Below are 22,586 nucleotides of genomic sequence, written 5' to 3'. Positions count from 1 at the left end.
CCACCCTGTTTCGACCTACCCTCTTTTTCCCTTCCACCGTGGCGCTCGACGAGCCATGGGAGCAAAGGAGAACCGAAGAGGGGTGGTGCCGACCGCGGGGAGGGGAGAATAAATTGATTTCGTTGACTCAACCAGCCGTAACGCCCCCTCAGCATGATATCAACCCTAAGCCTCGGTTATCTTTATTTAAGCTTTACGAGAGTCTATGCCGGCGAATCGGGGCAACTTCTGGGTGGCTTCTTCTTCTTCCCCTTGCTTCTTCCTAGCGCTCGCTGCTGCCGTTCGTGGGTTATAAGCAGACGTATACCGGAGAGAGGAAAAAATCGCTTGAATTCCTCTGCGGTTCTCCTCCGAGCAACGCTGGCGAGGATCCTACGAACGACTCTTTCGAAGTAACGCGTTCGACGGAGGGTAACGAGCACAGGATATTATCAACGTAATGACTCTCGTTATACTCCATTGTAATCGTAGAATTTTGAAATCGAAAATAGCAGCAATAAATTCCATTTTCATTTTTTCGGGAAAATTTCTTTCATCAATATTACCGATCTTCTTTCGATGAAAATCAATTCCAGCCAGCACGGCACCTACAACTCAATACTTGAACTGTTCCTTCTCCGTTTTCTAAACTTGACATCGCCTGGAAAAATAAACAAAGCACCACACCAAGCGCCAATTAATTCGCGTTTTAAATTTCGTTGCATCGTATCATTGCTTAAACCATTCTCTTTCGTTTCACGCCGAAAACGTTCTCTGATCGAGCTCTTCTAAACCAGAATCATTAAACGCGAGGCGGATTCGCCATCTACGGTAACACATTCGATGCGGTCTCCCTTCAACGGGTCCTGGAATGGATTCTGGAACACGGGAATTCACGTGGCGGATGTTTGCTAATGAGCGCGATACGCGAAACGTCGTGTGTACACACCTGGTCGATGTAACGCGTGGGTACCGATGACACCTCACGGTGTAAGTATGCCGATGGGTATCACGCGGCCGACGTACACGCCCGCTACGAGTGTATTCAGGTATTACATCTAGTAGACGAGTGTTCGCCGCTGGCTTATACGATCTCTCTCCCTCGCGCCCGGCAAATCCCGCTGACTAGCGTCCCTTTCGCCCTATCCGGCTCTCGCGCGCGATCTCTCGCTCGCAGTCGGCCCGACACGCTTCGAACACAGCTTTAATTAATCGTGACCCCGTACGCCCGCCGCCGTTTACCGTAATCTGCTGCTTACTTATCGACGTCTCTGTCTCGACTCTCGTTCGGTTATTGAATCATGGGATTTGTCTTAGCTTTGCTACCGATTATAGAAGCTTTGTTGATTAAGAAGAAAATGCAATTAAAATGAATGCCAGTGTTGTGAAATTGTCTATGTATGTATATAAAAGTCACAATATGTATGTATGTTAAAAGGTTCTATACCGTTTAACGTAAAACTCCTTAACGTAACTTAACGTAAAAATCTTTTCCGAATGATGCAATTTTGGACTCGTATGATTTCCAAATGTCGGAAATTTCGATATGATTATAAAATCGCGACAACTTGAACTCATATTACTTTCAAATTGTGAAAAATTTTGTACATTGGTTTTTAGAACGAAGCATTTAGGAACCATATCGATTCGTTTCGTCCAAAGAACATCACGCAAATTACCCAACTGACACGTCCACATACGCTTCGGAAGGAACATTGATAATAAGACCATATATTCTCGTATGGATATTACGCAACAACGAGACGAGTCATTTCTCAGAGTGTCAACTGCATTGAATCGAAGGATAGTCGGTCGTGTCCAGGGAAGAGCGATGCCGCGTCTAACATTCCCGAGGGTGTCGTGAGGCCCTGTTGGGGGATGCCGCGTAGCTTCATCAACGGATATTAAAGGATTTGCATGAAGTATTATTATCGTTATTGCGAACGTATCCAATAGAACGGAAGGGTCTAGCGACTACGTGTGGGGTGAGACGAAACGATAATTTTATTCGACACTCGATCCTCTTGTCGGCTTTCCACCAGCCGAGAGTGCGATTCCGTGTTAGCCGCTGCTAATTTTCACAATATTTAATTGTCCTGGCATTATGATTGATTCGACGATATATTTTCGACCGATCGCGTTTTCCTGTCCACGATCGTTTTACTGTAAGAACAGGCCGGACATCGCGAGATACACACTGTTCGCAACGAAACGAACGAGGTTGATTAAATGATATATCGACGCGTTTATGAACAAGAAGTGACGAAATTCCGCATAATTTTTTTTTAATTCCTCTTTACCCTACCACATTGTAGTAACGGCAATTTTTGTTACACGATATTTTATCGTGATAAGAACCTGATAAAAGAACACTTCATTGAAAAATAAGGATATCTTATACCAATAACTTTCGCAGCCGTTCTGTGTATCCTACCGTAAATGATACACCAGTTTCCCTTAACCAAACTTTCACCCTAGTACCGAGAAATTAATTAAATTAGAAACCCGCAATCGCTCGACTGGATTTCCTTCAGTATATGGGCGGCATTTTTACCGGATTTTAATACAAGCAGCGCATTATAGGCGATCCGGATGGGTGACATTAAATTATATAGGGGTGATGTATACAGTAAGGAAACGCGAGGGGGGTCGCGAATAGCAATTCGCATCTGTGGCCCCGCAGAGGGTGTAACTGTTATAAGGAACGAGGGCGCCGACTCGCCACCTCTTCATCCCTCTATACCCCCTGTTCCCTTTTCCCTCTCTTCGCACTACTTGGCGCTGACTTTATTGCGCGGCAATTTGCTTATTAATTCGCAGTTAGTCTCGGCTGCGCGTCGATTAATTAATACGCGCCGAGTCGCCAGATGGAGGCACGCCCAGAACTCACCCCTCGATACCGAGTCGGCGAGATTGTGCGTGTTACCCTTAAAGATTTGCCAGCCAACTCGCCGGCATTATCGGCCCGGCAGATTGTTATTCAAACAGTTTCTTTGTGTCGGCTGGTCGGGCGGAACGACTGTACCGAAGAGTTTTGCTAAAGCGTTTTATGCGTCGATGTTAACAGGGGTGGAAATGGATCGCGATCCCAGCAAGAAACGTTGATTGCTCATGCAGGTTTTGTGGATCTCATGTATTCCGAGTGTCGAGATTAAGAGTAATTTAAGATTCATTATGTATGTACGAAAATGATTCATCTTACCGATACTTTCTGTCGATTAAAAAGAAAAGCAGATTAAAATAGAAAAATTCGTGAGTTTGCATCGAAATTAAGATATCTATAATAAAATGAAAAAGAACAAGATTATATTTCTACTCGTTTATTCACAAGAATTCGTTATACGTTACATGTGTGAAACAGGAAAAAAGTATCAACAATTTGAAAAGGAATCGAGTGATCGAGTCTCGCTACCGCTTCCCATTCGATCGTCAATATTTGCTCGGTGAAAAGGTCAGCCGCCACCGTACGCGTCTTCCATCAATACTCTCCCCATAAAGAGCGAATGTGTAAGCTCGTCCATCCGACACACCGTCGCCCTTGTCTTCACCTGTGCTCGGCCGATTTATGTATACGCGGCCTCCCGGTTAATATTGAGCCGCGTAAACGCGTCGGGAGCAAACATTTGTCCAGGTTTCTTGGTCGACAAACTCGAACGGAGAATTCGCTCAACAGTCAGGCGACGAGCACACAAACGAAGGGTGCTTTGTCGTTACCGATCGGGACAGAATCGATCACGCTGGTAATTTCATGTCTAAGACACGATTGTTCCACCTCGTAAGATTACTCGCTTGTAATTTCATTTGTATAATCAATCGCTATCGTTATCAAAATTTGGAAACAAGTTCGATTTTACATTTACTTCGCTGTTCGAAAAACAATAATATTTCATCTTCAGACGATGTCGGTGCACGCGTATCGCGAAGACGGGATTTCATTTCGCGAGATGGACAGCGCGCGTATCTGCAGCGAGATGCAGAATGGAGCACACGAACGATCGGTGGAGAGGAGAAAAATCATATTGACCTCGAGCCATACACGCCTCGACGTCGACGGCTACGAATCAATAAAGATCTGCCATCGCTAGCTTTCAGTCGAATGGGAGAATATTTCAAACATCCAGCGTCCCTCCGTTTCTTGCCACCCCCCTCTCACACCGCTGCTTATTCGCACTTTTATTATCTCGGAGCGAGAAACATTTTTTATCGACTGCCCCGCGCCACCGTCCTCGGACATAGCCTGTAAACTTTCCTCCCTTTTACCCTACAACCTCTCTCAACCTTTTTCCACCTCCAACCACCCTCTGCTCCTTTTCCTTCGTCGTTCGTTTTTCCCTTCCCGACACGTTGCACGCGTATGAATACATAAGGGAAAGGTTTATATTCGCGAATGGCGATCGAGAATTCGACCAGCGAAGTTGAAATGCTAGGGGTTGAAAGTTTGAAAAACGACCAGATTTTAGGACTTGTTTTAATAGGCTCTTTAATACGTATCGTCTTTCTTTCTTGTTGCACTAATTTAGTACACGATATATTTTATCATCGATGAATCGCAAACACTCCACTTGACTTAAATAACTCTACTTCAGAGCCTGAAATTTAGACGTCTATATCCAAGAACCAGAAACACATCGTCGCTGCAACAATATTGGCAGAGAGCGCGCGCGTACGATTTCTACGAAGCATATCGTAGGCTGGAGGGCGAGGGACGTGTAGAACGAGATCGCGAACAATTGTTCTCGCACGATACACGTCTTCGATATTGTCTCTCGGGCTGGCAATTCGCTCGACGTCGATATTTTCGCCAGTAGCCTTCCTATTTACGGTTTAGCGCGGCAAATTGGCATACGTTCGAGCGCCGCGTAATTGAATCGCGCCGCGCTTTCCGCGCTCGCCACGAATAAAAATTAATCGATTGACATTTATTTCCACGAGCCCTCTCGAACGGTGATAATGCGAAAATATCACAGCGCTGTTGCAGAATAGAATTACGTCGCCCAAAAATGGAGACGTCGCTGTCAGGATGGCAAATCGATGGAATCTCGTATTTTTTCCGAATAATGGAATCATTTAGGCAACCAACCGAGAAACAGCCACCAGGTACATTAGCATCGATGTTAACGAGCCACAGGATGTACCACATTCGAATATCGTAGCTACTCTAATCGATTCGCCTTTTCGTAGTGAATGCACGATTCTTTTTTGGAAAAACAAAAAATCGTGTGAATTATATAGAGAAATATAGGGCTAAACTTGGATTTTTAACGTCCTGTGGCATCAAGGAATGCATTTTTAGCAAATCGTCACACTTCTCTTCGCTTCAAAAATAAAAAATTGCCAAATAACTGCAATTATTTTATGTCCATACTTATTTTAAGAGAAATTTAAATTATAATTATCCTCCTCGTTGACTTACTCAATATAAATATTATACTTGTTTCTAGTGCCCTTATTTCCTTCTAGACGATACGAAATTAGAAGCGAAATAAAATCAGTAAATAATTACGAATTGAAATATACCTCGTCCCTCGATCAAACAGAGCATTCAGACGAAATAACATAACAAAGTTATCTTCCAAAGATTTCTACACTCCAATTCAGCAACTACAACGATCCCTTCAATTCACGTGAATTAAATCATCGATATATATATATGTCCTTTTACTTTCCAATTCATGAGACCTTTCATGAAACTTCCATACGTTCCTATCAACCCACCATGCAATATTACAAATACATTAGCATGCCGACATCCGACTCTCGAAACTTGGTTGCTCTTAAATACGTAATCGAAACAGAAGCACGATATACTCGTTCGGAAATAATTGAACGGTCTCAACGCGTGGAGCAATGGTAACTGGCTGGAGCGGGATTAGGTTGGCTCGTTCCTGTGTCACGGGTCCAGGGAAGAGCGACTCGATGGCGCGAGTTAAGGGATGAGGGCGGCCCTCGAGGAGGATGCCCAGGGGATGCACGAGACATTTGTCAACGAGACGAGCGGTGAGTGGACCGGACCTCCGGCGTACCACGGTGGATCGTACGTGTATCCCGCCGAGACCACGAACGGGAGAGCTGACCTTTCTCTCTCGGGTCAGGTAATATTAAACCGCATACGTCTTCGGCGTCTGATCAAAGGACCGACCTCTCTCGTCGACGTTGTCCTTTCTCTCTCTTTCACTCTGTCTGTGTCCGGCGTTTTGTCTCCGTACGTACGTTTCGGTTCGCTCGAAGAGGACGACTCCCACGTAGCCAGGGCAAAGGTAATCCAAAGAGAAGCACGATAACGTGGGCTCACGTTCTCCAAGATTGATCCCCGCTGCTGATGGAAACGTATTGTCCTCGCCTCGTTCGCGCGGATGCATTTTTTATCGTTTGCCCGATGTGACGCTGATGGATCCCCGCGCTACGCGATCGTCGCACGTTGGACGACTACTACTGCCATGGCGAATGATTTGAATTATGCTAGTTTCTTGCGGTAGATGAAGTGGAATATGATTAGCATCGAGATTAGGAAGTTGCTTTGAAATTTAACACGATATTTAAAGATTCGAAACTCGGATATTCAAAAATTTAAAATATTTCAGAGTTTAAAAATTAAAAAATTGGAATATCCAATTCGTCCAAAAATAACCCAGTAACAATCTGTTGTACCAGTCATGGGATGAAATCTCACGGCGCGATTCCACGAATCTACGGTAGGATGCGAATCATCGTGGCCGTTTCCCCATTGCCGTTATTGTAGATTAACAACGTTACAAGTCGCACATTAATTAACCGGCTCGGACGGCGTGTTTGCGTTTGTAAACTCGGCCGAGTGAGACGCCGGGACGCGGGCCAATATTATTACGAAGACAAACGTACCGACGCTATCTACCATCAAGGGCTTCCTGCCTCTGCCCCCTGACACCCGGCCTTCGGGGAATATTCATCAGGATGAGAACGGAGGAGCATTGTGAACTTCTGCGAACCTCATTGGGGGATGTACGAGGCCGATGACTTTATTTTTCGTACGTCCTAAATCCTACACTTACGTCACTGTTTGCTGTACGTGATAAATCTACTTTTAGAATATTAAATCTAATCTACTTTTAAAATTAATCTTGTCTTCTCCAAAATGGTATCAAAACCAGTTTGATCGCATGCTTAACTTTCGAGCTACGATTTACGTTGCCAGGAGGGAAGAATAATATGTTCGATCGGAGCATAACAGACGCAATTTCTTCTATCGGTGGACGACACACGGTTTAACAAGAGAAATTCGCAGGTTGTTCGTGACAGAGGGTTGGCAGGTTTTCTTGCACGCTCGATAACCGAGCGTTCTCTCTCTCTTTCTCTGTCTCTCTCTTTCTCCCTTCGGCTAGGCTGTTCCAACGGCAGAGCCATATAACGCGGATCGGTGGAACGGAAAGAAGAAACCGCGCGGCAGAATCGTGTATACGAATGCCCTGTAATCAAATAAAGGGGAACAATGTTGGCGAACGATGCGAGTCAGCCAGCTCAGCAGCGCGATTCCGAACCCGCCCGTTCCTTGTCCTGGACACACCCCCACCGTAACTGAGCGAACGCTGTTATCCGCGTATCCTGCGACTCACCCCATGCACCCTTTTTACCCCGTCAGCCCCTGTTCCGTTCGCCTCGAGACTCGATCCATACGTTCTCCGATTTGGCCGTAGTTCATAGCCGACGTCGATGTGAGAAAGGAAGAAACGACGAAAAGAAGGGGTTGTTAGGGATGGTTTGTTGAAATAGAGGGTGTGTGGCATCGTCCATAAATCAGTTTGCAATGCTACGTTTATTCTGTAGTAATTAACATCAATGGTACTCTGGGTCGTTATTGTTAAACTACTCTTATCTGGTTGAGGAAGGTGTAATTGCTCTTAAGAGGCATTTTAATCACTTCTTTCTAAGTAGAAACTAAAGTTAAAACTTAAGAAGTTTTCGCTTAATACTTGTGTGGTTAGACACAACCGACTCAATTGCACATTCTCGCTACAACTTTGTTTCGGTTAGTTTGATACTTCTCGTTTAATCTTTACAATTCGTAACATTCTTCCAGCTTCTCTTAACCTGCTTCTCTAGGTTAGATAAGATAACCAGATTCCTTCCAAGAGATGTTTTCCAATTTCCAACATATAATATCATCGATCGTGAACTATTTTCCACAGAAAGACGAATCGCGGTGCCGCGGAAAAATACGTCCATCGGAGCCACAGCGCTTGGCTACCATTTCCCCGCGAAATACCCGGTATCCTGTTCGCCGTGTAAGCACGGTCGACGGAATATCCTTTCGCTTTATATAAATGGAGCGTTGTAAGCATGCCCCATAGGAGCAGGCTGGATTCGCACGGCTAACAGATGAGGCATTAGGCACCGTAATGGCTCCATTTCCCTGGAGGAAGCAGAACGAGACAGCGACGGAGAAAGCGAACGAACGAACAGCAGATCGGGACAGAGATCGAGCGTTAACCAGAAGCGGTGAGGTAGCAGGGAGCAGAAACCAGGACCAAAATATTTCTACAAATCATTACTTTTAATTTGCTCGTCCCTTTTATCAAGACAAATGCGTCCGTCCGATGCGAGCCCGACAATCGAACGCTCACTGTTGTACGTGACTGCGTGCGTGTACGTACTTGGACCTTTTGCACTCGTTTCCGCCTCCCCTTTCCATCGTGTGTTCGATATATTCGCCTATGCTACTCGAGGCTGCTTTAAATTCGCGCGAAACACGCACACACGAAGCGAAGCACGTAACGTGCACACGAGAAAGACGCGTGTGCGATGACAATGGGGAACGTCGTGGAGAAGCGCAATGGTTCCAGCTGGCTTCTCCGCGGGGCGCCGCCACCACCACTAGCGCCAGCAGCATGAGCATCGACATCGCCAGCATCGGTACCAGCAACAGTATTATTCGTATAGGTATACTACATCGCGTGGTCCGAGGAGAGAGGATCGTAGATCGGGGACATCGGCAGGGTCGCGACCAACCTACCAACAGAGAAGGGGAAAGACGAATGGAAAAAAGAGAAGGAGAGACAGAAAGGAACACGGTGGTAGGTCGACACCGTGAGAGGAGCTTCTCTGGCCGGAGCTCCCGAACGCAAGGCAACAACAATAATTTTTCATAGGCAGAAAAGAAAAGGGAGGACGCCATTCATTAGCCCCGGCTCGGTTGGTTCGCACGTTGTTGGTGCTGCTGGCTGTGACACCTCAATAACCGACCGACCAGCCTGCACGGTTGCGTCGTGTGTTATACGTTCCTACGTTCGGCTACACGACACCGTACATGTGGATAGGTGGCATCGTACCTCGTATATAACAGATATATCTGCGCCGGCCATTGTACTCCTCTACTGATATTTCTGTTATTGCTGGATTAAATGCGCGCCGTGCACCCCGTCGTGCATTATTCCGCGACCTATACCGACTGCGCGCCCTCTCCTTCCTTCCGTCGCTTTTTCGACCTTCCCCACTACTACGTCCCATTTTATTCTACCTCGACTAATGCTACGTGTTCCCGTTGATCGGCCATACTCGATTCCCAAGTACTCGATCGACGATCTTGATTCTTACTTGGACATTCCTCGCGGGGAACGCCGTGTTTCCGCTAACAACAACTTTAACGGTTCTTCGTTGAATTATTATCGAGATTCTTCGCTTTAGATACGGTACTCGTGCTTTCTCGCGATCAATCGGAATATTCGTAGCTTCGTCGTTCGAAGAGCAAAGAAATTCAAAGCCCGTTCAAAATCGCAATTTCAAACCCTTAAATTCAGCACAAATTACCCCTTACGGTAACGTCAATTATCGCCAAAAATTCGACTATCCCCCGAACCGATTTCCGAATCATTGCACGCGCGACGGGAAGCAACTAAGGGGGGATAATTACGAAAAGGAGAAAGGTCTTAGCGTCTATTATCGTCGCCCCCGGGGCCGATGGGGTTTCTCGGTCGGTCGAGCGTGCGGATACAAACGTTTGTTTCGCAAAACATCTTGGTCGCGGGAGCGACGGTGCGGCACGAACCGCGGACCCAAACGTTCGCCGGACTACGGGTGAGAGAATGAGCGAGAGGAACGACGTGTAAAACGAAGAAAGAGGGAGGACGAGGTGGGGCTGAGAACCAGGGTAACCAAACAGGGTATAAGTCACGGACACCCCGTGGTGTACCATCCGGTAACTCGACACCGTCGTTTGTACTCCGGTGTGGTATAGGAGTGCCTGGCAGCGGCAGCACGGACGCACAAAAACATACGTATGAATACGTACGACAATAGCAAGTCCTACAGAGAACTGTTGGATGGGAGCATCGTCTGGCCCTGCCAGTATACCCCAACTCGGATAGATCTGTCCGTGCCTGGTGTGACATTAGATACCATTTAAGGATTAATATAGCCATAAATAAGGCTGACTCTTTGGCTTGGCAGCGTCTCTTTCTGATTGTTACCAGTCGGCCGGACACAATGCCGCGACCAGCAGCCACCAACGAATCCCTTTCTTTCCACTACTTCTCTCTTCTTTTTCGTACCGCTCCCTCTTTTCTTTTTGTTCAAGCTGTTAGCTTCTCGCGACTCGAACTTTCGGTAGACGGAATGTTCTATGCTGGTTTTGCAGCCAGTCGTTTTCAAGGTAGATTTGTAGGTCCTTTGTTGAAATCACTTAACGCTTCTTTGCCTTTGTTACGAACGGTGGTTAGGAATCGATCCGTGCGTGACTCTCAAATCTTTCATTCTTTACATCGTCCTATGCACGCTTTTTATCTGCCAGTGGAACCTTGTTTATCCGAATAATTTGGGAGGCAAGGAAGAGGTTCACTAGCTATTCCTTCCACCCCTTCTCATTCGTTCCAATAATACAAGTTGATGTTGAGAATTAAAGCCCACATTAAACTTGTACAAAAGGTATTAATTTAATGTTCAAATACGTCTTAGTACGTGATAGAAATAAAACAACCGTGTTACGAAGAGCCCTCCAAATTTCCAAAAGCGTAGAAAAGCTGCATTCGTGTTCGTATACACGCACTGATATCGATATCGTCGTGAAAGGAGCATTAACGAGAGTAAGAAGAGGAGAACCGTCGTGGAAAAAGAGTATGGTGTCGCGAGGTGCTTCCTCCATGATGCAAAACGGGTGTTGTCGTCGTCTTCGAACACGCGTCCGTGCGATTCCGTAAAAACGGTCGACTCGTCGGCTGGCGCATAAACGGGCTGCGCCGCGTCGAATATAATATTCACAGTTTGTCGGAACAGGAAGGTGCCGGCGTTTAACACGCCGATATAATATATAATATAAGAAAAGGCGAGAGAGTCGCGACTCCAGGAGCGCATAAAACACAGCTGCCGCCATGCAATCAACAGCCGTATAACCGAGGCTCGCGAGGAGAGGCCTCTCTTTCCCTTTCCGCTCGCCTTCTTCGCCTCGTTCGCCCGGTTATATATTCCTAGAAGCGAATAATTTCATTCATACAAACGGCCTGTATGCTCCGGCTGGCACGACTGCTATTGTTACTACCGAATAACCAGCGACCGTACACCCTTCTCGCGCCGTCACGTCGCTCGCTATATTTACCCGCTTCTCTGTTACGTCCGCGACACGGCTGCAACGAAATCGTTCGAGTGCACCGACCGATTCGAGTTTCGTGATCGCAATTATTGGCTGTTGGACATGGTACGATGTGAAATCGTTGGACGTTTTGTGGCATCGACGATACATATGCTCGCGAAATTATTCGAACACTTATAGACACAATTTACGAATAGGTACGTTTGACTGCCAGTGTATGAAATTGCTCGATGCATGTTAATGAAGTCGATCGTAAGAATTTAACATCTCAAATTGTCAGAAATTAATTTGCAAAGTCCGTGCAACCAAACGCTAATGCGCGTTAAAATCAGCAAAGAAGCATGGCTGCCTAACGCTCCTCGATGCTAGGCGTTGGGAATTCAGTTCACCGTTCTAACGAAGTTGTTTTTAAGCAAGCGCTCCGGCAACTTTTTAGAACGACACGGATCCGGACAAGTATGGAGTTTGTCGGAGACAGCGCAATATCGGCGGCGTACAATTTCCTTCGTGCTAAAGAATCTCCTTAGCAGTAGATCCGCGGGGACGACGCTCACGCGTCAACCTAGATTCCGTGAGCTGCGTCGTTTTGTTTCAAAGTTTCGAGCAGACAGCCGCTTGACATCGTCCCGGCGAGCTGAGCTCCACACCCGCCGGGGATAACGTCCCGGGCTTTCCTTATTCTCTTAATTTTCTTCCGTCCCCGAGGAACCACCCTTTCCAACCACCCCCTTTCCTTACTCCACCCTTTTCGCCCAGGGTTCTCCTTACTTTCCCTGTGTTTCTTGCCGCGGATTTAGATACACCCCTGGTTGGCTGGTCGTTTTACGCCGGCTGGGCGGCGGCCATAAGCAAAACACTTGTCGCCGGGAGTCACGACTGCGCGAGTTCTAATTTCATTGCGGAAAGTTGTCGCTTGAATAATTAAAACACGTTGAAAACACGCGAGTTTTTCCGCCTGATTTGCATAAGAAGCGGCGACGAGACGTCGCTACGCTCTCGCGCGTACTTTCCTCTGCTTTTGTATATACGTATATACCATAGATATTTACATCTATGTACGATGCTTGTGTATTTTGATGTTCTTCTTGGATGGAAAGAGGGGAGAAGGGAGAAAAGGGAGAAAGAGAAAGATAGAGAGAGCACGGCGTGAAATTAACTGGTTCTCCACCCACGCGCCATTCAAATTGCACGAATCAGCCTGCCTTCGTCCCAGCTGCGGGCTCTGATCCTGCTGCAATGCTGTTGCAACGCGGTTTAAACAACTCCGATCGCGTTTCTGCGGATGATACATCCTCGTCTCTGTGCTCGGTCCAATGAAATCTCTTAACAACTTTATATTCAGTACTGTGTGACTGCTACGTAATTGACTGCTGCGTATACGTATATCAATATCCAGATATCCTACCAATCTTTAGAAACCAAATAATCATAAGAAGAGAAATATTCTTCCCCCTCGACTTTCCTATCTTATCCACATCTTCCCTCGAAGAAATCAATCAACAGTTCCTGCAACTCACCCTCGTGACGTTTCTAATCCAACATCCATCCCTTGTCAATTTTCGGTAGCAAACACGCCAGGCAATTCTCACCTCGCGGCTGGAAATTCTAATCGCGTGGCGGGTTCCCGTTTCACCACTCTGCTCCCGACTTTCCGGCACAATGGAAACGATTAGGATCAGAGAAGGCTGGATGCAGGCCCACCGGAGGAGCAATCGCCGGTCAGTAGCCAGTCTATCAGCCATCTCGGGGCATAAATATGTAGCGCACGAACGCATTAGCCGGCCGGATATCGTGCGTGCGAGAACCAGGCAGCAACAGCAGCAGCAGTAGCACGTAGGACGTGGTGTGCCGGTGCAACGCGCACGTGTGATGGTAATGCATTGGCCTGGTGTACTGTGCAGGATCTCGCCTGTAGGTGTGCAGTGGGCCGGCCAGGAGATAGCCGAAATAATCCCGCGTGATGGATTACCCTGCCTAAGCGCTAAGTGGAATGAATAGAAAATTAAATTGTGTTTATTGTCGGGGGTAATTGGCCATCTGTGACTCTACTCGTCCCTTCAGATTTTTCTCGCCTCGTCCTCCGTCTCTGGGATCTGGCTACTGGTCTCTCGTTTGTGCCTCTGCTGGAACGTGGGTGTAACACGCGTGAACGATGTTACCCTTACAGTGATGGATCGGATTTTTAGTGTTTAGGGGATGGAACGCTAAATATGGGAAAGTAATGCAACGTGGCAATTTTTTCCTTTAACAAATTCGTGTTTTCTATCGTATCACTTTATTGTTTCATTAAGGCTATGGATCTATGATCCGAAGAATCGATGAAAAATAGATCTCTCTGTTATGTATCGAAAAAAAAAAATTCGATAGAGAAGGTTGCGACCTTGAAATCAAGGTTACTTTAAACTAGCGAATAATCACTAATTTCAATAAACTCTGCAAACTCGAGACTGGCTTATCTCGATCAGAACGAGCCATGGAAAGCCCCTTCGATTCAATTCCCGGTCACCGGGCTTATGGCGAGGGTCCCTGCCGCAAGCGAATTCTTATCGCGTTTAATTATGTCCCCGCGGAAAGTGCACGCTATGATCCCCACCAGTAGATGAGTCAATGAGCGTTAAATGTGCGTAGCATATCTCTGACTATGGCGTTAGCAACGACCAAGCTAGGCCAATAGAAGTGCCTCTAGGTCGTTATAATTAGGACAGTTGGCCGATGTGGCCATTAGATAATCAACGAAGATTATTGAAAACACGGTCGACTATAATGCATCGATAGATCTGGTACTTATCTGCACAAACAGCTGGAAAGCTTGCACCTCAGTCTGGTTTTCGAAACTTTCCCATGTCATCTTAATTAATTACTTCGACTAATCGTTCATGCGTCACACTGGCAATCAATTTTCTGTTTACAGCTAATCCAAATTAGTAGATTACCGATATTTATGCAAATTTATATGTCTATAAACACAATTAAAAAGCACATGTTAACTAAAAATTTGCTTTATCAAGTAAATATTATAACGAGTATTCTACTTTCGGTATCTCGTGTATTCTTGCATTTTATGCGCATTTTTGCACCTTTAAGTTTCCTATAGATGCGGACAAATTCCTCAGTTTATTAATTAGCATCGCAGTGAATGTTTGGTTTTTTCCAAAGCAAATAGTAATTAAATTCTCGACAAAGTACGTTTGGTCAGCTTGAAAGAGAGAGAATGAAACTAGATTCGTTTCCGTTATATTATCTTTAGCACGGCAGAGTGAAAGTCAGTCTCTGAGCAAAAGTCCATGCAACGTATCAAGACCGTCGTTTAATTACATTTAGTTCATTGTTCCACGAATGGATAAGCGAACACGTGGTAAAAGTAGCTGCTTATACGTCAACCGTTCGACGTTCGACCTACGTTGATCAATGACGTCGAGTCTGCGGTGCAAACTACCTGAATACTTATGTAAATATGTATATAAGTGCTCGCTACCGATCGCAAGTGCGGCATGGATTTTGCGAAATCTTTCTCGTGACTGCTTTTTCTTCGTTTTCCTAAACCACCCACGCAAGAAATAAGGGGAATAAGCTAGCGTGAATGTGGCTGATAATAACGCTTCTACACTGATTTCAACGAGTACATGGGGTAATAACCGTAAATCTTCTCTTACGTGCTCTTGGAAGATTGTAATGGTGATCGCAAAGTGAAAGAGCGGCGAAACAAGAAATTGATCTTGACGAGATATAAATGTTTCAAAGAATTTTTAAGTACGCGTAATATCACAGAACGCTATTCGACTCATTTTTTCGAGTTTAATCTCAATCTTCGAATAGACACAACTAACCCTCAACTTTTCTCAATCTCGCTTCGCAAACGAATCGTTGAGTGCATTGAATAATTATGCAGGAGGCTTGTTAACACGGACCAGAAGAGCAACGCACGATTATTCGTTTCGTTGGCTGGCGAATGGCCGGTCGAGGAATATATAATTACGCAGTATCTGACGCGCGTCATTCGCGCTGTTCCCTAGTGAGGATATTTCGATCTTGTAGGCCGGTGTGTTACGAGCCCAGTGTTATCCGGACGGACAGGGCAGTTTGCTACGAAACCGTCGCTAACAGCTTTTTAAGTAAGTAATAATCTGTTGCTCGGTCCCGAACAGAGGTGAACACACTCGGCTGAGCGATAGGAGGACGGTTAAGCGGCGACCCGCCATAGCCGCCAATCAACCTCATTAAAGCCACGAAACGCATTAGCTTATCGCCGTGCGGTGGCCTGGGTACCTACTTTACCAGTAGCCACCTAATATACACCTAAAGTCCGCCACCCTCCTTTCCCAGAGACGCGGACAGACCAGCTTTCTCAGTTCTTCGTCTACGATCATCTCCTCGTACAGTTTTCATTTCGGTCTCCTCGTTGCGAAATCATTCTTTCTTCTGCGCATCGTCGTTATCTTGTCAGGTTGTAAAATTTTGAGTATGTTGTGGGTATGTGTTGTGAGTACATTTATAGTTTATACATTTATAGGAAATTTAAGGATGCAAAAATACACAAATTACGAGCCATGTACTTAAAAGATGTATACACAGGCACAGTGGAGTGTTTCGACACGTATAGATACCTTTTATGAATATATTATGTATATCTGTGTATCGTAAGTATTTATATAAAGATCCGCAAACTATAACAGTTATGAGAATGTAATAAAACGGAGGAAATGTTAGTTTAAATAGATTAGCATAAGTGGGTGAATATTTCCAAGAACTATTAATTTTATTATCGGCCGTGCGAGTCTAGTTCTAAATTTAACTCAGTATCAGGGGCTATAAATAAGAGAAAGGCATTTTGTAAGCAAAATAGTCCAAGTTACAGATAAGTAGCGGAGTTTTTCAATTTTCTTGATAGTTGTTGCCAGGTTTGCCGGGCGAAACGCGATAAATTGTAGGAAAACCAGATAAATACGAGACGCTGTTGCACCACGGGTGACCCTAATACGATCGCTAACGGGATTGCCGACAGCTTTCGTCCTCGCTTTTCCGCGAGTCGTTCGATTGGTTTCTGTGCCGGTCTAATTAGAGTGTATGAAGCCGACGCTTTCGTAATTGCCCGGCGTGTCCTCTATCGATGGCTAATTCCGGGCCTCGGGGGATGAGCCGTAAGCCGCGTCGCTCGAAATCCGATGACACGTTCGACCGGCTTACGAAACCGTCGGTTTTCGAGCAAATTAATAGACCGACCAAGGAAAATATTGTCGTTTACTCGATTTACCTTCTGTTCGTTGCAACTGTAGAAACGATCGGAATACAAACAATTGACGAATCATCCAGTATTTCTTCAATCTCGATGATAGACATCGTTGTATCAAAAAGTTTGAAAGGGATTCTTTAATACCTGCGTCTTACTATTCTTCTTAGAATTTCAATGACATCGCGTTGAGTACGAAACATTTCGATCAACACTCGACGAGGCTCATCTTGTACGTCATTCAAACTAATGAAAACACTCGGGAACAACCGGTACTTTCATCGTGCACGATCTACCAAAACTAACAGTCGAGGCCAGCGTCCACGTCAGACGGTTCACTTAACTTCCTCTTTAACATATCCCGTGATATAACAAAACACTTGCTCAAAAGTAATTACCAAGGAAAATCCAAACGTCTGGGCTCGTACAATTGCCCGCAGGCAATCGTTCAAAGGTGTTTACAGAGGGCGGAGATACCAAGTTCGCGACTAAACGTTCGTCGCTTTCGGAGCTGCGGTAACGAGCCAACGGACTTGTATAATCAGCCAGGCATGTCCAGCCTGATGAGTCCATCCACGACGGTTTGGAGCCGGCCCATGCACGTATCACGCGCGTACCGCAACAGGCTGCGCGCGAGCGCACCAGCGCTAGCCCACAACCCATTAATATCCATTTTCCATTCGAATGGAAAAGGAGCAAAAGGCTAAAAGCAAGCCATCATTTATCTCGACCTTATAGCTCCTCCCGCATTAATACCAATTGTGTTTCACACGCCGTTCCACCGTAGCTTTGGTCCGCGTTCACGCTCTCACGCGATTCGCCGTACCCCACCTGAAGAACGAGTTTGCCTCGACCATGCGTTCCGCGATTTTGTCATTTTTTATCGTGGAGTAGACCACGAGATAACGTGTTGATTTAATTGCTCACTTTTCTGTAGCAGTCGAGTCAAGGTGACTCGCTGTACGAGACGAGGAAGTATTTTCCAAATCTTGAACATTCGAGTAATGAAAGAAACAAAGCCGACAGTGTCTAAGTAACAGAAGAAGAAGAAACAGAAGAATTTATTGAAATACGTGAAGAACGCGATGTCCTCGATAAATTACTCGCGATCACTGTCGGATTACGACTCGCAGGCAATGTCACGACAGCATCCCCCATATTCTGCTCGAGGACATTTTTCATCGTTCGACAGGCTCCATGAGCTTTTTCTTTTCATCGTCGTTGATATAGCCAGAGTTTGGTAGTAACGAGTAAACATAAACGTAGCGGCAACCAGAAGATAATAGGCGCTGGCCGGCCTCCCGGGTGCCGTTAATCATCGGGGGTGAGGCCTGATACACGCGGATACGTCAGGACGCGAGACCACAGGGATACGACGCTGCCATCACGTGGGATGTGTGAGAGAGCCGGGAGGTTATGGCGTTAGATGGTCAGTTCCAAGGGAAACGGAAGTGACCGCACGCCAGCCCAATAGGTATCCCGCGGGGCTTGCTGATGGACGTTAGCTACCGGTCGTTTCTTCCTCCGTCTTGCCTTCGCCTCCGAGCTTCCACAGCTTAATTAATCACTACAAATCGCGTTCGAGTTGAACGCGCGTGTCTATTCATGCGGTTGTTTCGCCCTCTTGATTTAATTATCGAGGCCTTGGTTGATTATCTCGTTGACCGCTTCATCGGGAGCGGACTTTAGACCGGGACTGTTTATGGCCGAACCCGTTCGAGACCGCCTTCTGCGCTTTTGTGCGTTCCTAAGTAAACAGAGAAGCCTATGGTAATGTCGGTTTATCCCATTACAAAGTCCGGTAATAACTCTGCGTTTCACTTAAGAACACGGTCAAAATAATTCGGATTAGAGGAAGTTAAATTTCTGAGCAGTTCTAATAAAAATGCGCTTTGAAAATAAAATTTCACTCGTAATGACTTTAGATTAATCATATCTTAAATCAATTATTTACGATCTTAGAAATGATCTTAAAATAGTTCTCTTTACTTTTCATGTTCTTGGTATATCTTTGTTAATACTAATCTTGACCGTATGATTTTGAAATGGCTCAAGTAACGTTCTATAATCTTGAAATTATAATTCTGACGGTTTCTAGAAAACAAGCAGGGTTCGAACAGGACAGATGTTACCTCTTACTCGAATGTACCGATGACGAACGGTACACCGGTTGTTTATCTTCACGAATACGCAATTATTTTCGTATTTCGGTAGTGGGATACTTCCGTGAGCGCATGCTGTGAGAATAACTTCAGGCACACGCGGCCCGATGACAGTTCAACATGTGACGGGAGCATGGAAAACCCATCGATTCCATTCGATCTACAGATAAGAATACCCCTGGAAAAACAACATGGTTCCACAGAACCGAACCGTTACCATTTTTCTGATAATTACAGCCAACTTTATTACGACTAAGTGGAGAATCATTGGAAATACGATCGCACGATTTTTCCCAGAAATCGCAAGAACTTTCTGTTGAAGTTTCAGTAAGAAGTTGCAGAAAACGCGTTAGTCGTTGCATTCTGCCGCGCGAAAGTTTTTTCGTAGAATGGTCAGCAGCTGCGTCGCAAAGTGCTCGCAGGTCATGCAGGGACAAGGTAAAAGGGCGTGAAATTAAATATCAGATGTTGACAAATTGCGAGGAGGCGTCGCGGCAACGGATATTAATGACGCGCAGTAGAAAAACCGCGTAAACCCGCTCCGCCCTCTCTTTCTTCGGCTTACAGCTGCGGATGAAGAGAAACGATGCGGTCGTCAACCACCTCCCCATGGCCGGCGGACTTCTTCCATCTCGTCCACGGGTTTACATCGTCAGAGGAAAGAGGTAGGGATGGCTCGCGTTATCAACCGCCTCGCAGCTGGATATCCGCGCTAACTCGATGTAAAGATCGTGCCTCGTAGCTCGCTCGTCCCGCGAAAAGATGCTGCTCCTCGTCACGGTGCACCATGTAAATTATTGGTTACGTTTTGTTTCCAGCCAACTTGAACAAGCGCTAGCGAATCAGATCCCCTGTGACGACTCTATTATCTCAGATCGCTTCTTCGTGATTGTTAATTCGTCGTGTAAATCAGAACGGTGGTTACTGCGAAGGGACGTTATTAGCAAGATGATCGAATTACTTTACTCAATGTAACGTGTTTCACCGATCGTCTAGAATGTTCCGTCATAATCTTTTTCTCAAATATCGTCGACCGAAGATTAGCCAGATTCATGGTTCGTTTCACGGTCGAAATAGATGGCACAAAAGGACCCTACTAACCTCCAAACCTTTCTCAAACACTCTCCTCCAAAAATACCAGCTCGAAGAGAACATCGACCGAACGAAAGAATTTCGTCGATTCGGGGTGAGTTTCGATTTTTCAGATCCCTCGGTTAACACGCTTGGTAAAGTACTTAGACGATACATGCGACGTGCTTGTCGAAGAGGAGGCCAGAAGAACGAAGAAGAAGCCTGGTAAAGGATAAAGGGGAGAAAAAGACACGGAGGATGGAGGGGTGAACGCGAGGACGGAGGTGGAGGTCGAAAGAAGTCTCCATCAATAACGTACGTCCGCGCCTTGAGACGTGGAAGACCGCAAGATTAATCACCCTTCTTCTCTCGCTTTCTTGCCTACGTTTATACCCGTACGCACGACAATCGGGAGGAGCTCTCGACCACCTCTTCGAACAAACGTGGCCGCGGCTCGTTCGAAACTTATCCTCCTTTTCTCGCTTTTTATCGGGGAGCCCCGTTTCTCTTCTTCCCTCGGTTTTCTTCGCATTCCTTGGCTCGCTCGGCCGCGACTTCGCGTTCGTCGGCAACGAATAAGGAGCGTTTTCAAGCACGACCACCGACACCCGCTACGCTTTTTGCGCATACGCTCCGATGGATCGGGACCTTATACGATGCTTAATTGCGAAAATATAAATGACCCTGTGAATAATCGTTCGCCGATGTGGAATTATCTGCGACTTCGATCGGAGCTCTTTGTCTCAGCGATTTCTACGCGATTGTGGTTGAATAAACGATGATACGCTCGGTCGACAAAGTTCACCGTTGAATTTTTAGCTTAGCTGCTTTTTTAATACAAGGTGTAACTACCAGAACGAGGGGAAGATCTTTTCAAATATATCGAACAAACGGTTCAAATTTGTATGCTACGTTATTTTTAAGGCTCGGCCCTCTTCGTCGTAACCGAATCAGAAAACCAAGGAATACGTCAGCGCACGATTGGACCGTTCTCGCAAAACGACGCTGGTCGATCAAATGAAATCATCGGGGTGGTTTAGCGCAGAGGGAAATTTATAGCCCGGCCTGTGCACGAATCGCGACCAGGTTCGAAGAAAACTGTTCGTCTGGCTTTGGTATTCGGTTGGCCCGCGCGCAAAAATACGTCCCTCTCGGTACACGGTTGGTTGCGATACACCGACGCGGCGGCGTCGGAGTAAATTTATCGACGAGCCGCAACTGATAGAGACGCTCATGAATAGATCTGCGCTTTTCGGGGGTGGGTTATACGGAGGAACGACGCGCGGTATATCCGGCTCAGCCGAAGCTTGATGGTCCACGGAGGAAAAAGGGACGTGGAGGAGGCGCGGGAAAAGAGAGAAAATCGAGGAAAAGGAAAAAAGGAAAGAGAGAGAGAGAGAGAGAGAGAGAGAGAGAAGCAAGCACTGGCTTGCGGTGGTCGACAGAAACGAGGGAGAAGGGGAGGGGGATGGGCGAGAGGTAGAAGGACGGTTTGGCACGGCCATGAATATTTCGCTAGCGCACTTATTTATGCAATACTTTGCGCTGGCAGGTTTACGGCGGCTCCCTCTTTCGGCCGGCAGCGTGGCATCGTCGTCGCTACCCCCGCGTCGTTGCTCGCTCAGATAAATACGCCGCTGCTCCGTATACGTCCGATAATATATTACGTTTGAGCGTTTTCGAGCTGTTTAGAGGAAATCCACGGCGCGGCGAAGGACGCTGCTCGAGGCGCGACTGGGACGAAAGAGGTGGAAGCATTTAGCTGCGAGCACACCGGATACCCTCTACCCTCTCGTTTCTCTCTTTCCCTTTCACCCCCTTTGCTATCACCTTCTCTCTCTTCTGCCTCTTCCTCCTCTTCCACTTCCTCCTCCTCCTCCTCCTCCACCTCCACCTTCTCTCCATCCAGCTGTTTCTCTTCCCTCCCCCGCGGACTATATAGCACCGTTTCGTAACCCCTGCCCCCCTAAACTTGCCTATCCACCTATTCCTACGCCACCTACACCTACCGCCCCCTCGTGCAATAGTTTCCGAATAAATCCCCGATTCTCGAACGCGCCGGGCTGCTTTCCTGTTCGGATTTACCCGCCCCCATATCTACGTACAAACCTGCAGCCGCGCGGAATGTTCTGCCGTAGAGGGTAGATCGAGTGCTTCGTTCTCGTTCTCGTTCTCTCCTCCGCCTCCACTGCCTCCGCTTCATCCTCCTCTACCTTCTCTTTCGCCTCTTTTGCTCTCTCGTCCTCTGCCTCTTTCTCCCGATGTCCCTCTTGCTCTCTCGGTCTAGGTGAGCTCGAGGGAACACCCGGGGGGAGGAGGTGGGGACGGACTCGAAGCTCGAACGAAGGGACAAGGGAGGGTTACCTCGGCGGCCATTACTCCGGCTACAAACAACCCCTCCGCGAGCCAGCAGCGCCTTTGTTGCGGCAATTGGCTAAACGGTCCGCAGAAACAAACGATCCTGCCCGCGACGTGTATATATACACGCGCACACCTCTAACATCTCTTCCGGTTGCTTCGTTCCCAAACGTGCACGCCGTTCGTAAACGCGACGATCGGACTCCTTCTTCGTAGAATTTATACGAAGAGCGAG

At 46.6% G+C, this 22,586-nt stretch overlaps 1 protein-coding gene and 1 long non-coding RNA gene across 3 annotated transcripts in view; one reads left to right on the top strand and one right to left on the bottom strand.

The window, feature by feature from the left end:
- Positions 1-5,302, top strand: part of LOC132904578 (uncharacterized) — a 146,213-nt gene extending 140,911 nt beyond the window's left edge. Inside the window, exons 4-5 of one of the 2 annotated variants that reach the window (XR_009657617.1) lie at positions 4,947-5,076; positions 5,161-5,302. This is a non-coding gene — a long non-coding RNA (uncharacterized LOC132904578). Of the gene's footprint in view, positions 1-4,946 lie in introns of both variants that reach the window. The other variant, XR_009657616.1, reaches the window with a different exon arrangement.
- Positions 1-22,586, bottom strand: part of LOC132904542 (N-acetylgalactosamine kinase) — a 347,354-nt gene that overhangs the window by 152,546 nt on the left and 172,222 nt on the right. The window lies entirely within an intron of this gene.

Source organism: Bombus pascuorum, chromosome 2 (genome assembly GCF_905332965.1).
Source record: "Bombus pascuorum chromosome 2, iyBomPasc1.1, whole genome shotgun sequence".
Lineage (NCBI taxonomy): Eukaryota > Metazoa > Arthropoda > Insecta > Hymenoptera > Apidae > Bombus > Bombus pascuorum.
Note: the sequence above shows the minus strand (reverse complement) of the source record. Positions and strands in the feature narration are given on the sequence as shown.